This window comes from Pteropus medius, unplaced genomic scaffold, assembly GCF_902729225.1.
Source record: "Pteropus medius unplaced genomic scaffold, Ma_sr-lr_union100, whole genome shotgun sequence".
NCBI lineage: Eukaryota > Metazoa > Chordata > Mammalia > Chiroptera > Pteropodidae > Pteropus > Pteropus medius.
Window position 1 is genome coordinate 1,686,129 of NW_024342471.1, and position 16,320 is coordinate 1,702,448.

Here is a 16,320-nt window from a genome sequence, read left to right on the forward strand (position 1 = left end):
GAGACAGAGAAGCCTGAGAAAGAAAAACTAGGTCCAAGGCTGATGTATCATAAATGTGGGGCTGATTACTTGACAAGGGGGCAAGTCAGGGGAGACACAGGACATCACAGAAAGCAAATTCTGCAGAAAGCTGAGTCTTCCTTCTGTCATACTAGAGCCACAGGTTCCAAGGAAGTGGAGTGTGGCTGTCTTAACACTGACAGAAAGACCCTGTAACACTCCTCATCTGCCCCATTTGTTTTCTCACAGCACTCTGGGGCGGGTGGAATTTCTCCCACTTAATATGTAAGGAAATGATGTCTCTTGAGGCAGTGAGTGCTCACTCCTTGAAGCCAGACCCGTGTCTTCAAGCCAGTGCAATCCATTAGACCACCCTCAACCTAGGACTTAAATGTCTAATCTGATGCACTTCTCAAACTTTAAGGTGACCCCAGTTTTAGCCCTGACACATGAAGAGTTTGGAAGACGTCATCCTGCTCTTATAACAAACTGAAACTGGACAAACTAAAAATCAACACTTTTTTAAAAGTCATAAGAAAACCGAGGCCCCAGGGCAAACCACCACCTCAAAATATAAAGAAACAAACACATCCAGAGAAACACATCAACTGACATCTGCTGGCCTGAAGCAGGAGCCACCAGAGGGGGAAACTGATAAAAATATTCAAATGACAATTTTGATGAATTGCTAGAAACTGAGTGTGGACTATATGAGAGTAAGAAACTCATGAGGCTACAGTCATGGGGGCCCCCACACATTCATGAGGTTTCCCATCAGGGACCCTATCAGATTCTCATATTGAGAATCTGAGGAGAATCTCCTGGTGGCCTTGGTGGAGGGAGGAGAAGAGTAATGATGAGGAAACAAGCTCAGAGCCTTCTCCATAACAACAAGGGCCCACTCTCCAGAGAAGAAGACTGCCAGAGCTTTATCTCAGGTGAGGGAAGAGCCTTTCTCCTATTCCGGCCCCTCCAGCTCTTGTCTTATCTATTCAGGGGGCGGGCGGGGAGGACACATAGTCAACAAGGGGACAGGGCTTCAAGAAAATAGATTGGGAGTGCTGCAGCCATGGAAGGGAATGGGGACAGGATAGGTGGGGGTGCTGTACCACTGAAGGACAACCCTAAGACACAAGCCCACTAAAAGATGGAGACTATGGCAAGACCATACAAAACTCCCCTCGCCACAACCTACCACTATAAGGTTCCAGTATAAAAACAATGGATTATAGCTGAAAGAGTTGCAAGGCACAGACTCCTTCTGAATGAAAATAGAGACAATCCAAAGCCAAGAGAAAAGACAAAAGAAAGACACTAGAAGTTGAAGCCTCTGGTACCTATAGCTACAACAAATATCAATCGGTCCAAATCCTAGCTTGAATAACATAAAACATCATGCTAAAGGTGTATTTATTTCAGTTCCTGTTACCTAATACAACGTGTCCAGCTTTGAATAAAAAATTACAATGTATGCAAAAAACAAGAAAAAAAAACAATCTAAAGAAACAAAGCAATTAGGAGAAACAGACTCAGATAAAACACAGATATTGGAATTATCAGACAGGAAATTTTAAGTAACTACGATAAAAATGTTAAGGGCTCTAATAGAAAATGCAGACAACATTAAAGATGGGTAATAAAAGTAGAGACATGAGGACTCTTTACAAAAAAGTCAAAAGGAAATGCTAAAAATAAAAAAAAAAGTAAAAGAAATAATGTCTTTGACAGTATCATCAGTAGATTCAACAGGGCCAAGGAAGGAATCGGTGAACTTGAAGACAGGTTAATAGAAACTTCTTGAACTGAGATGCAAAGAGAAAAGAAGAGGGAGGGGACAAAGAACAAAACAGCCAATGACTATGGGACAATTTCAAAAGGTATAACATATACGTAATTGAAATACTAGAAGGAGAAGGAAAGTAGAATGGAGAAAAGGAAATATTTGAAGTAATAATGGCCAAGAACTTTCCAAAATTAATGAGAGACACCAAACCATAGATCTAGGAAGCTCAGAAACACCACATAGGATAAATACAAAATAAAAATTATATATTCTGTTCTATTCAAACTGTAGAAAAACCAAAGACAAAGAAAATCTTGAAGGAAGACAGAGGAGGAAAAATAAAAACCTAACTTATAATGACGTATAGATAAGAATTATAGTGTACCCCTCACCAGAAATCATGCAATCGAGAAAAGAGTCAAGTCTTTAATTTAGGGGGGGAAATTACCAACCCAAAATTCTATATCCAGTGAAATTATCCTTCCAAAGTAAGGAACAATAAAGACTTTCTCAGAACCGCGCCCCCCCTCAAAAAAAATGAGGGAATTTATTGTCTAGTAAGAAATATTAGGATTCTTTAAGCGAAGGAAATATTATGTCAGAAACTTAGATCTACATAAAGGACAAATGTTAGAGAAGGAACAAATGAAGTAAAATAAAATATTTTGTTTTCTCATTCTGAATCGATCTAAAAGATAACTTTGTTTAAAGCAATAATAACAACATATTTGGTGATATATGGATTAATGAAATGAATGACAGCAATGTTATAAGGTGTGAGAAAATGAAATTGGGAATACTCTGTTATAAGGTACCTGCAATACATGAGAAGCAGTATAATATTGTTTGAAAATGTACTTAAATTATTCAAAACTATACTGTAAACTCTAGATGACTACTAAAAAAAATCTTAAGAGGTGTAAATGATATGTTAAGAGAAGAAATAAAATGAAATCATATAAAATGCTCAACTAAACCGAAATGTCCTACGGTAGATGACTGGCTAAAGAAGCTGTGGTACATATATACAAGGGAATATTCCTCAGCCATAAGAAGAAATGAAATACCGCCATATTCAACAACATGGATGGACCTTGAAATAATCACACTAATCAAAAGAAGCCAGACAGAAAAGGTTGAAAATCATGTGATATCACTTATATGTGGGATATCAACTTAAAAGCAACAAATGAACAGGACAAACAAACAGAGACTCATGGACATGGACAATGGACTAGTGGTTACTAGAGGTGAGGAGAAAAAATAAAACAAATAAAATGTTAAAAAAAATTTTTTAAACGCTCAACTAAAACCAGAGAACACAGAGAAAGAGTGGGGAGAGAAACAAAGGAACAAAAAAAAAGTAAAATTAATTAAAAAAACAGTTACAAAGATTACAGATATTAATCTAATGATATCAGTAATCACTTTAAATATAAATGATCTAAACACACCAGTTAAAAGATAGAGATAGATATTTTCTACAAGAAGCCACTTTAAATATAAAATCAGATAAAAGTAAAAGAATAGAAAAAGATATATCATGCTATCACTAATCAAAAGAAACCTGGAGTTAGGTTATTAATTTAGACTTTAGAACAAGGAAGATTATCAAGGATAAAGAGGCTATTATACAATGATAAAGAGATCAATTCTCTAAGAAGATATAACAGTTCTAAATGTGTATGTTCCTAATGCTAGAGCATCAAAATACATGAGGCAAATCTGATAGAACTGCAAAGAGAAATAGGCAAATCCAATAATGTAGTAGGCTACTTCAACACATTTGTAAGAATATAGATGACCTAAGTAGCATTATCAATCAATTTGAACTGACATTTGTAGAATACTCCCTCCAGCAACAACAAAATACACATTCTTCTCAAGCTCACATGGAATGTTCTGGACCATAAATCATACCTTAACAAATTCAAAGGAATAGAAGTCATGAAAAATACGTTCTCATACCACAATGGAATTAAACTAGGGATCAGTTACAGAAAGATAGCCAGAAAATACCCCAAATATTTGAAAATTAAACAACACACTTATAAAAAATTTATGGGTCAAAAAGAAATTTCCTGAGAGAAATTTTAAAAATATTATTAACTAAGTCAAAATTCAACTATGACTTATCAAAATTTGTTGACTGCAGCTAAAGCAGAGCTTAGAGGGAAATTTACAGCCATAAACACATATATTAGAAAAGTCAAAAGATCTAATATCAGTAACCTAAGCTTCCAACCTTAGGAAACTGAGGGAAGAAGAGAAAATTAAAACTAAAGCGAGGCAAGTAAATAATTTTAAAATCAGAGCAAAGGTCATCAAAACTGGTAACAGGAAAATAAAAGAGAAAATCAACAAAACCAAAAGCTGGTTACCAATGTCAGAAATGAAAAAGGGGTCACCTTTATAGACCCCTATGGACCTTAAAAAGATAATAAGGAATACTATAAACAACTCTATGCTAACATATTTGATAATTTAGACTAAATGGACCAATTCCTTGAAAATTTAACATGCCATCGAATCCTCTAGGGATCTCATTTAAATACAGATTATGATTCAGGAGATCCAGGAAGGGGCCTCAAATTCAGTATCTCTAACACATTCCCAGGTGATGATACTGCTAGTCCAGGAGTCACACTTTGAATAGTAATGGTTTAGAAGAGCAAGGAGAATGTATTGCTTCATTTCACAATGCAAAAGTGGTGTGGATACTGTCAACTTCAGGTGTTCAGGAGACCTTTTAATTGATTGCATGTTCAGGGACATGTCTTTCAGGGGTTTTTCCTTTGCTTTTCTTGGCCTTCGTTTTGGCTTTTTAGAACTTCATCAGCAACAATGCCTGACAGACACAGAGGAAGGCAACCTTCCTGTTCATTAAAGTCATAAAACTCCTAGAGACTTAGGGAGAATGGAAGATTAAAACATGTAGAAGCTTATCAGTGACTATGTCAGTCTCTGGATTGTTTTTCCCTAACCTCAGTGGCCAAAATAAAATGATAATGTTATGGCTATATCTAAATTCTCTAGTTGAGTGCTACTATGTAATAAACAGGTTATTGCCTTATAAGGTAAAGAAATGAGATGTTAGGGAACACAAATGTAACATACTTACAAGTTTTCAAAGAACAAATTAGATATCTCTAGCATTATAGTCTTATCCAGGCTATTTAACTATATCATAATCTGTCCCGAATGTATCTTGAGACTGCTGAAGACATGATCTCTGTCTCATTTGTACCTAATATTAGTTCTGAACCTCGGGAGTTTCATGGGTGAAATCTGAAACAGGATCCCATACCCGAAAGGCAAGGAAAGACCAATGAAAAAGTGGTGTGGATGAAAAAGGCAGATCACTTTAGATTGAGCAAGGAATACTTGCTGCAAGATGAGTAGGTCTCTGCACCTGCCCCTCAGAATCTTGAAAGTTTATATAGAGGCCTTAAGGAGGTTCAGTCAAGTATACTGTCCAGATGTCTCAACAACACATTGTTCTCTTAAGGCTGTGTCCTTGAAAACAGCTCCCACTGTGGGAATGGTGGGGAGAATGTACATTGCAAGGACAGGGGAGGGGTGAGGCACTTCCGATTGTCTGGGTCCAGTCTGAGGGTCAACCAGCGGTCACATCCTCTTAATGACTGCCTCCAACACATCACCTCTTGTGACAGGCTCTTACAATCTTACATGCCCCCCTCCTCCATAATATGCCCTGAGCAGTAAACAAGGGATTTCATTAACATGGAGAAAGCTCATTTGGCGGCTTTAGAGGCAGAAACCATAACAACGACCTAGGTACATGGAAGAGAATACACAGATTAAGATAATGATTCCAAAATAAGTAACAGTTTTTCTACCAAGAGCCCCATGATGTGAACCGTTGATTTATTAAGTCTCCTAGGCTGGGGGTCAGAGCACTCAGGACATTCATTTGTGTCCTCATATGATTTAATAAAGATGATACATTCGGAGACTCATCAGATAAAAACACGCAACATTCTGTTTGAATAATGGCAAAGGTGCCTCCTTGCAAGGAAGTAATAATATCCAAGTTCATCCTATTTTGGCGGAGAGCTTTTCTCAATAGAGACATTTCAGTGTTCAGTAAGGAGACACTCTGCCAGCTGTCATTGTGTTCAGTAAAGAGACACTTGCTGGGTGAATTTAGTAAAGATTTCTATGTGTGCTATAGTGTCCTCCAGACCAACAGAGGAAACAGAGATGGCCAAATGATCAACCAGTGGGAAGCAGAACTTGCCCATCTGGCTTCAAGGAGAGGGACATTGGTAATTTTTGCAGCTATGAGGTGGATTCTCCCCTGTGCCCAGGGAAAACCCAGGGTGAAAGCCATGGCCAAAGATCTGTGCCATAAAACCATTGGGTCCCATTCGGGACTACCCAATAAACACCTGGGTGGCATGACCAGTCAGTGCCAAACCAGTTGCTATCCTTGATTGGGACAGAATGACTACAGAGTTCCAGTGTTATCCATTCCACATTCCTGGTATAATTTGGTTGGTTCTATTTTGAGTAATTTCTCTGTTCTCAACACAGGGGTATGCATGTGCTCAAATGTCCATAGGCCAGGGTGAGCCAGACGAACTCATCCTAAATCTGAGCACAGCCACCCTGGATCTGATGGTACTTTTAGGACCCTTCCAGTCAGCATTGTGATGAGCTTCCTGTGTAGTTTGATTGACAGAAAAAGAAAACCCATGCACAGGGTTATTGAAAGTATGTGCTGCAGGCCAGGTTTCTGGATCAGTCTTTGTAATATTAGATATCTTAAGAGTACTAGTCCTTACTTGTTCTTCCTTAATGTACTGCTTTAGAGCTTTCCAGTCCCCTTCCTGGGGTGGGGACATCACCATGGCAATTCTGATTAGCTAGGGAGGGGCTGCTGACCACTTACCCCACAGGTGGATTGAATCCTTTGCTGGGCATTTGAATGGGCCCACTGTAGAAAGGGGTTCCCATCAGGTGACCATCCCATGACCAGACACTAGAGGAGTCTAAGGTCAAAAACACAGGAATTTTGTAGGAACTTGTATTCTCACAGAAGGTCTTCCCCTTCTGTAAAAATTACACTTATGCCTTCATCCGTAGATTTTCATGTGGCTGCAAACTTTAGGAATTTAACCAGGCTGTGCATACCATCCGTGTTGGCTTATAGGGAGGCAGTCCTGTCAGATGTGAGGAGAAAGGCCGGGAGCAGGATATGCCACACCAGGATCCTTATCCTTGCCCGTCTTTCAATGGTGTGTGTTCCATTCCAAGTATAGTATATTTCAACAGATTCAGCTTGTGGTAGGACAATGGGATCCAGTGGAGATTGAGTAGTCCCCTCTCACCCAAAGGTGTGAAGTTACTCACTCATCCTAGTGGGATGTCCCATTGCAAATTCCCATAGGCAATGCCTCTCCCAGGCATGATGGGCCTTGGTATCTCCAACAGCATAGCATGTTGATTCACAATGAGAATTGAGGCAACAACTGTCTCCTGAGACTTCCATACCTTTACGGTGGTGGGTGTATCAGCGGGGGACTCCAGTCTGGCAGATGGGACAACAGATACTACAAGTTGATAGTTCATGTGTATTAAAGCCTGGGAGAGATATTACTTTAGTCCACACGGCCAACGTGGTTTTAACTGTTAATAATTTAATCTGCTGCTTTAATATTCCATTTTTCTTTTCTGTCAACCTTGCTGCTGCTTGCCGGTTACAGGGAAAATTGAACCTTCATTCAGTGTCACGTTCTTTTGCCTAGCCTTACATATCGTGACCTTTAAGATGTGATCCTCAATCACTGTCCTTTCGATGACGGTATCCAGACATGGTACTCAGCTTCTCTATCTTTTTTTTTTTTTTTAGGCGAGGCAAGCCTTGGTTGACCTCACGGATTGCAAGAACCTTGTCAGCTTATAATCCCTTATTTTTTATTTTTTACGCCTACAGCACCTGGTCTTCCTAAGTGGTCTCCCATCCAAATACTAACCAGGCCCGACCCTGCTTAGCTTCCGAAATCAGGTGGGATTGGGCTTGTTCAGGGTGGCATGGCCATAGACGACACTCAGCTTCTCTAATCCCCTAATGGTGGTAGCCTGGTTTGCACAGCAACAAGGTTAGGCCAAATATTAAATTAATCTAATATATTTCTAAATACAAACAAAATGTCTCCTTACCTTTAAAAAAATAAGATTTGAAAATAAATAATCAAGTAAACTTTCTTGAAAGCTTTCCCAAGACAGCTTGATAAAAGTATATGTACCTCTCTACTTATAAAGCAAAATTAAGCATTGAGATATCACTTTTGGTCTGATAAAAAATCTTTTGTTTGTCTTGTTATGTGCTCTTTATTAAATTTATTATGCTATTGAGAGAAAGTAGTTTCATTCTATAATTTAATTTCTGTTCAAGGAAGACTTAATGTAATTAAAGTCCCATCTTTTGTTGAAGTATATTATGCTTGAACATAAAACCTCTGCATTTTATTTCTCTCTCTACTTCTAAACTGTTTAAAATGGTTTAGAATTGTTAAGCTATGATCTCTGTAGCTATTGTAGCTTGCTGTATATTATATATTATAGTCTACATTAGGCCAGACAAAGTTGTCTACCAGGGTTTTGTAAATTTATGTCAGAAGTTTAAAACTAAAAATACACTTGCATTTGAGACTATTTCCTGCAATATCATCAATCCATAGTGGCTGTATTTGTCAGAGTAGGCTAATGGCTGTAACGAATAACCCCTAAATATTAATGCCATAACACAAAATAAGTTTATTTCCCATTTATGCAAATTCCAGAACAAGTGTTTCCTATCATTAAGTGTCTCTCCTCAAAGCAATGATTCAGCGGCAGGGGATAGAAAGGTTAGCCACGGCCATCTTCAACTTCTAGACTCTAAAAGTTCTTCAGGGGTTGTCTTCATTCCAGTCAGCCTTCTAGGAGGCAAAAAGAACTTGGTCATATGTGGGAGGTGATACAGGCTGAGAGTTACACACATCACTTCTATTCACTTTCTATTGGACAAAAATCAGTCACATGAACATACCCAACTGCAAAGAATACTACGAATTGTAGTGTAGCCACATGCTTAGGAGAGAAGGAAAGTTCAGGAAAGAGCTACGCTCTCACTGCCACATTAACCCGTCTCTACTTCACTCTTCACTCATTTGTGAATGATTTCTTTACTGTCTCCCTTTATGTCTTCTTATTAATTATCATCCTAAATACCTCTATACTGGGTCGAATAGTATACCCCACGAATTTATGTTCAACCCAGAACCCCAACTAAATATAGCCTTAGAGTCTCTGCAGATATAATTAGCTACGGATCTCAGAGGAAGTTATCTGGATTTAGGGTAGGCCCTAGAGCCAATGACTAGTGTCCTTATAAGAAGAGGAAAGAGCAAAGAGATGCGGAGAAGCAAGCCATGTGAAGATGGTGGCAGAGATTGGAGTTACATTTGCACTAGCTAAGGAACTCCAACAGCCTTCCTAAAACTGGAAAAGGCAAGGAAGAATTCTTCCCTAGAGCCTTAGAGGAAACGTGCCCCTGCTAACACCTTGCATTTGGACCTCTAGCCTCCAGAACTGTGAGAGAGTAAATTTGTGTTGTTTCAAACCACCAAGTTTGTAGTAATTGTTATAGTTGCCCTAGGAAACTAATATAGCCTCCCTCTCCATCGTCTTCTGCATTCACCAGGTCTGGCTAATTTTACCCACTAAATATGCCTTTAACATCTTTCCACTCACTAAAAATGACTTTCACCTGTTGTATTGTAAAATCCTCCAAATTAGATGGCCTATCTCTGATTTGCTGCCCTGTCAAATCCATTCTACAGGCTGCCAATCTGACTTGAGTTGTTCCCCTGTTAAAAATCCTTCAGTGGTTCCCCATTGCCCACAGGAAATAGAAAAGTCCAAGTTCCCCAGCACAGGCTGTGAGCCTCCCTGGACCCGGCCCCTGGCCACTCGCCACTTCAATTACTGAGCTGCTTGCCTTCTCCAAAGTTCCCAGGCTGATTCATACCACTACACCGCCCATCACGCCACCCCTCTCTCTGGACACCTTCTTCTCATTTCTCGGGCCCTTCCCCCTCAATCCCCACCCTCTACCCCTGCCATTCTTCAAGACTCCATGTATGTCACTTCAGCACAAGGCCTTGGAATCATTCCCAGGCACTGATGGAGACCATGCACTTACCATGTTGTACAGGAAGTATCATTTCTGGGTCAGATTACCTCACGAAACTCCGAATTCAATAATAATAATAGCTATCCCCTATTGACTAATGTGCCACATCTTATCTAAAGTGCTTGGCATATATGAATTTGTTTAATCTTTACAATATCTCTACGATGTATCATCATTCCTATTTTACAGGTGAGGAAACCGAGACAAAGAATTTGACTGAAGACCCTCAGGTAGCAAGTGATGCAGACAAGATTCAAATCCATCTCCAGAGTTTTTGTCCTCTTCCCTATACCTACTTGTTTTCATTGCCAGAGACACCTAGAAGAAATCTACTCTAAAAATGTACTCCTCAAAAAAAAAAAAAAGGCATTAGGTAAAAACTAAGGAAATTCAAAATAAGTATAGACTTTAATAATAGTGTATCAATATTAGTTCATTAGTTGTGACAAATGTACCTTAGTAATGTAAGATATTAGCAACGGGGGAAACTAGTTGCAGGGCATATGAGATCTTGCTGTACTGTCTTGGCAACTTTTCTGTAATTCTAAAGTTATTCCAAAATAAAAAGTTTATTAAAAAAAAACACTATTCCAGGCCAAGTTGATAATGACAGAATTTCTACAAGAAAGGACTTTATTTCTTTGGCTTAAGATTTCAACTGCTAATTTGATTAAAATAAGGCTTTAATGAATTAGATAAATTAAATTAAAATGAAAATTTCTATATATAGTCTTGTCAGTCATTTACACTATTCAAATTTTCTTGGCTTCAGCTCTTGGTATGGGTTTGTTCACAGAAATTTTTTAAAGGAACAAAGAGACAGAGAAATAGTCTGTGTGGTAGTTTAACATATATCTACAGATTCTTTGATACTGGGGATGGAGCCTAATTCCTCCCTCTTCCCTTCAGAGGAATAGAACGTTATGGATGTGATGGTGTGACTTCAGAGACTAGATCACAAAAAACACGTGGCTTCTGCCTTGCTCTTTATCTTAGACCATCCAAGGAAGCCAGCCGCCACATTGTGAGAACATTCAAGCAGCCCTTGGAGAGAACCATATGGCAAGAAACTGAGGTATCCTGCCTACAGCAATGTGAATGCACTATCTTAGAAGCAGATTCCCCAGTTCAGCCTTCAGCTGACTATAGACTCATGAGAGACCCAGATCCAAAACCACACAGCTAAGTCAGTCTCAAATTCCTGACCCACAGAAACTATAAGATAATAAATGTTTATTGTTTAAGCTTCTCCAGTTTGGGTAGTTTGTTACGCAGCAGTAGACAACTCCTTAATTCACCATCACCCTCTCGCCACCCATAACACAGATAGAACTGTCCTTAACTGTTGATTAGTCTAGATACAGGGGCTCCTAACTTTTTTCGTGCCAGTGTATTAGTTCCCTAGTGCTGCTGTAAAAAATTACCGTAAACTCGGTGGCTTAAAACAATACAACTTTATTCTCTCACAGTTCTGGAGGTCAGAAGTTAGAATGAGTCTCACAGGGCTACGATCAAGGTGTCAGCAGGGCTATTTCCTTCTGGAGCCTCCAGGAGAGAATCTGTTTCCTTGACTTTTCCAGTTTCTAGAGGTTGCCCATGTCCCTCAGCTTGCAGGCCCCTTTCCTCCTGAAAGCAGCAAGCACATCACTCCAGCCTCTTCCGTTATCACTTCTTCCACTCTCCCTCTGACCCCAACTCCTCTCTCTCTCGCTTATAAAGACCCTTGTGATCACACCGGGCCCACCTGGATTCTCCAGGTCAACCTCCCCATTTCAAGATCAGCAGATGAGCCACCTTCATTCTATCTGCATCCTAATTCCCCCTTTGCCATGACATTTCACAGGTTCTGGGTGTCAGGATGTGGACATCTTTAGGGGCCATTATTCTATCAACCACAGCCATCCTGGTGAAATGTATGAACCCCCTCTCAGAATAATGCTTTTTAAATGCATTAAATAACATACATAAGACTACAAAAGAAATTAATTCCACTGAATACAATTATCAAACTACTTTTTTAAATTATGATATAGTAATATATGCACTTCTCTTTTGATACTTTATAAGATCTAAGAATTAATCCAGTAATGACTTTAATTTCGAAGTGCAGATGGATGTATATATTTCAAAATTATCTGCAATAATGTGATATGAAAAATTGTGATTTCTGTGGGTGAGTGGCATAGTCCCAGGTACTTTTACTACTGTGATTTGTTGCCTGCATTTACAATAAAAGGAAATGCTACTTTTTTATTAGAGGTTAGTGATTTTTTTTTCCTTTTCAAATTCACACCAAATTTGGCTTACGCTGGTAGAATCAAAGCATTTACTTAATTTTTAAAAAATAAATAGTACTGCAGTAAGTTACAGTAGGACACTATCCTTCTCAAATCCCTAGAAACTCCCTCGTCTCAATTCAATTCAAATTTTTTAAGACCCAACTATGTACCTTCATATACCCAAAATGAGCAAGGAAAATAACAAAGGTATGAAAAGTCAGTGACAACATGGAAATAAAGCAAGGATTCTGATAATTTATAGAGGAAAATCTGCTCTCTAACTTGAAAATGGACATCTTTGTGTTCTAAATCTAATGAAATCAAACCAAGGTGGGGAAAATGTGGGAGGAAATGAAGGGTATAGGATTTGCAAACATGACAACAGTGACATCTAGTGGTAACATTCTGGTAAAGCAGCTCAAGTACCTACCAGGGAGCGCTGCAGACAGAAGCAAGCACAGAAAGCCACTTTCATTGAATATTTTTGAGCACCTATTGTAGATTGATATCCCATTAGGCCCAGGTGGGCACCCTGCTCAGGTATTTTCCCCTCCCCTGGCTCCATTCCACAGCATGATGGCCTCATGTGTATACGCCCCAGCCAAATCCCAGATACAGAGTAGGTAAAAAAATGATTTTGGCTACTCTTTTCTTTCTAAAGCAGCTGACTAGAGATTCAGTACCAAAGTAAAATACCATGCAAGTAAGAGATGACCAAATCTAGGTAAGGGATATTTGTCCATGGGAGCAAAGAAAAACATGAACTGCGGTAGATTATGATATTGGAGACCTGGAGGTGGGGTCATTCAATTCTTCATAAACTACTTCCGAGTTCTCTCCCACTTGGATCATTCCTTTTTCCTTCCTCCGACAAACCCAAAGTGCCTTAAAGGTAGTACAAATGCCATGAGAAAAGAAGGGAAGGGCAAGAAGTAAGAGGGACAGTGTTTGGTGGAAACACTGTGAGGTCCCTTGGCCGCCTGCTCAAACCTGGAAAGGCACACACTTGTGGTGGGTCCACCCTGGAAAGCAAGGGCGATCCCGGACACCGCTCTTCTCTGTCCTGAGACCCTACCCCACAGGTCAGGTTGAAAATCCACTGGAACCTGGGTGGTCAAAGTCCAGTGGTTGGAGAAGAGGACATGCAGGCCCCAGAACATGCTCAGGGCCATTTGCACAGGGAATTACTGAGCCTCTGATCCCCAAGGTAAGGTGTAGAAGGGTCTAGAGGTGGACTCCTGGTGTACACTGCACTTAGCCCCATAGACTCCTCTGCCAGTGGGATAGACATGGCTAGAGGAGTGCCATTGTCATGACCGCAGCAACTGTTCAAACATTCCTGGACCACACTTTGAGCAGCAAGGCTATAGCAGACATAATTCTTGTCTGCTCAGCACCTTTCTTTTTTTTTCTTTTTTCTGGAGAAGCCTCTAACTTCCATTTCATAGGAATCCTCCTCAGTCCATATGATTCACTAGAGGTTCATTCCCTCTCCCAGGAGCAGGCACGTGCCAGGGGGCATGTGCCCCAGGCTAGGCTGGTGGGAAGCCTTCCCAGGACCTTGTCAGAACTATTCAGCATTTCCAATTGTGTGTTCATAATGAGGATGGCGAAGGTCATCCTCTTCCCCGTGTTGAATCAGCCTGAAAATGGTGCCATCACAAAGGAAAACAGCCAAGAGACTGTGAGAAAGAAGCAGGGCTCTGGTGAAACCACAGATCCAGCCATGCCTCTAGACTTAGTTATGACCAATAAACTCCTTTTCTCCCTGAGCTCATTTGAGATGGGTCTCTTCACTTGCAATGAATGTTCTTCCTGCTGTCATTCTTGATGCTGATGTAAGACAGACAGCAGCTGATTTCCAAGGGGAGACATTATCGCTCCCATTTGAAAAGTCCACCTCTCCCAGGCGCCTTCAGCAACCCCACCATCAGCACTAAACCTCCTGCACTGAAACCCACAGCTCTCACTGTCTGGGCCTCTCATTTGGAACTTCTTTTTACAGCAATATTTATAAAATAATTTATAAAGCATTTTTCTTTTATTTTCTTAGTGTTTTATTTTATTTTATTTTATTATTAGTTGCAAGTATTCAGCACATTGGTTAGACATTTACATAGTTTATAAAATGATCCTCCCAATTACTGTGTCACCCATCTGACTCTCCACATGGCCGTTACATTACTGCTGACTGCATTCCCTATGCCGTGCTCCCCATCTCAGTGACCATCTATCAACTACTAATTTGTACTTCTTTAACCCTTCACGCCTTTCTCCCAGCCTCCTAATCCCCTCCCCTCTGTCCATCACCAGATTGTCCTCTACATTTGTGAGTCTGCTTTCAACTAGTTTGTTCTTTTTGTTCCTTAGATTCTGCATATAAGTGAAATCATATGGTATTTGTCTTTCTCTGGCTGACTTATTTCGCTCAGCATAATAACCTCTAAGTCCATTTCATTGCAAATGGTAGGATTTAATTTTTTATGGCTGAGTAATATTCCATTGTATATATGAACCATAACATCTTTATGCAATTGTCTGTTGATGGGCATTTAGGTTGCTTCTATATCTTGGCTATTGTGAATAGCGCTGCCATGAATATTTTCAATCGTAAAGTCCCAATAATGATAGATTAGATTTCCCACCAGCCCAGTGGGAGGAGAAAAGAAGGTGTAGGAGAGGGAATGATGTAAAATATTTTTGAAAAATTATTCATTTTAAATTTGTTGTATTTGATGAAAAGCAACAGTTCCACGCATTGCTCTTTATCATCCAGCATCCTGTTCTCCAGAGGCAACCATTTCTAATTCTTTTAGCTCTTTCTTTTGGGTGTTAAATCCGTATCTTTATACAATCAAGCCTTGTTTTCATAGATTCCCTATTTGTGAATTCACCTACCAGCTAAAATTTACGTGCAACTCCGAAATCAATACTCAAGACACTTTTGTGGTGGGCGACAAAAAATTTGAGTCCCCTCTAACATGCTTGTGTCCAGCTCATGCGGTGAAGTAACACTCTGCTTTCTTGTTTCAGCTCTCCTACAGGGGTGACCAGAGGATAGAGACAAGTGTGCAGTGTAGTGCAATACAAGAAGCTCTAGCTCTGGGGCCACCTGGATGGGAGCTGGAATCCCAACTCTGGCACCTATTAATGGGATGCCTCAGGACAGTCACTTAACACTTTTGAACCTCAGGAAAAAATTTAAAAATAGGATCTACCAGAATGAATTGTTTTTAGATTTAAGATTATGATCTATGTGAGATATGTATATGTGTTTTTACATATTTTTCTTAGGAGCAATGGTTCAGTGTTGGCTAATTCAGTGTTCACGGCAACTTTACGGAACATAACTCCTATGAATAATGAGAATCAACTTTATACAATATGTCTGACTGCTAATTCTTAATTTACCAATTTTAGACATCATCTATGGACTTCCAGCTATAATAGATGAGTATTAAATTCTCTTATACAACTCTCACATCTCAATATAGGTATATCTAAATTCATTTTCATTTTAGTTCTTCTCTTGGTTATTTTTGTTACTTCAAGTAGTATAGTAATGCCTAGATTACTTGATTACTCTATCAACCATATCTTTTGACATCCCATTTTGTAATATGAGGCTCTTAGCACCCCTAACATTTGCTTTCATCTTTTCTGCCTTTCTTTCACTCCTAATTCCATCCCTATACCTTTATTTTTACATCGTTGAGGTTGACTAAAGGGTTTTTTTTCTCTAACCGGTTCTCTAATCTTCTCGCACCAACTGGGTGTCCTTCAATTCAATTCAATTCAATTCAATTCAATTCAATTCAATCCAATCCAATCCAATCCAATCCAATCCAATTCTGACACTAACTACCCAGAGTCAGTGTCAAACTCCACAGGTTCCAGAGCTCAGTCCCACAAGCCTGCCCTCATGTCAGAAGCTGATTGCAAGAATTAATCTCCCAGGTTACCCAAACTTCTGTCCTACTTGGCTATAAAGTCAGGAGTTCCCACAACCACCCCTCCTTCAAGGCTCAATAATTTGCTCAAACAACTCACAGAAC

The 16,320-nt window shown here is 39.6% G+C and overlaps 1 pseudogene; it reads right to left on the bottom strand.

Moving 5' to 3' along the window:
- Positions 1-7,733: 7,733 nt before the first annotated feature.
- On the bottom strand, positions 7,734-7,852 carry LOC120604047 (uncharacterized; annotated as a pseudogene).
- Between the last annotated feature and the right edge of the window lie 8,468 nt (positions 7,853-16,320).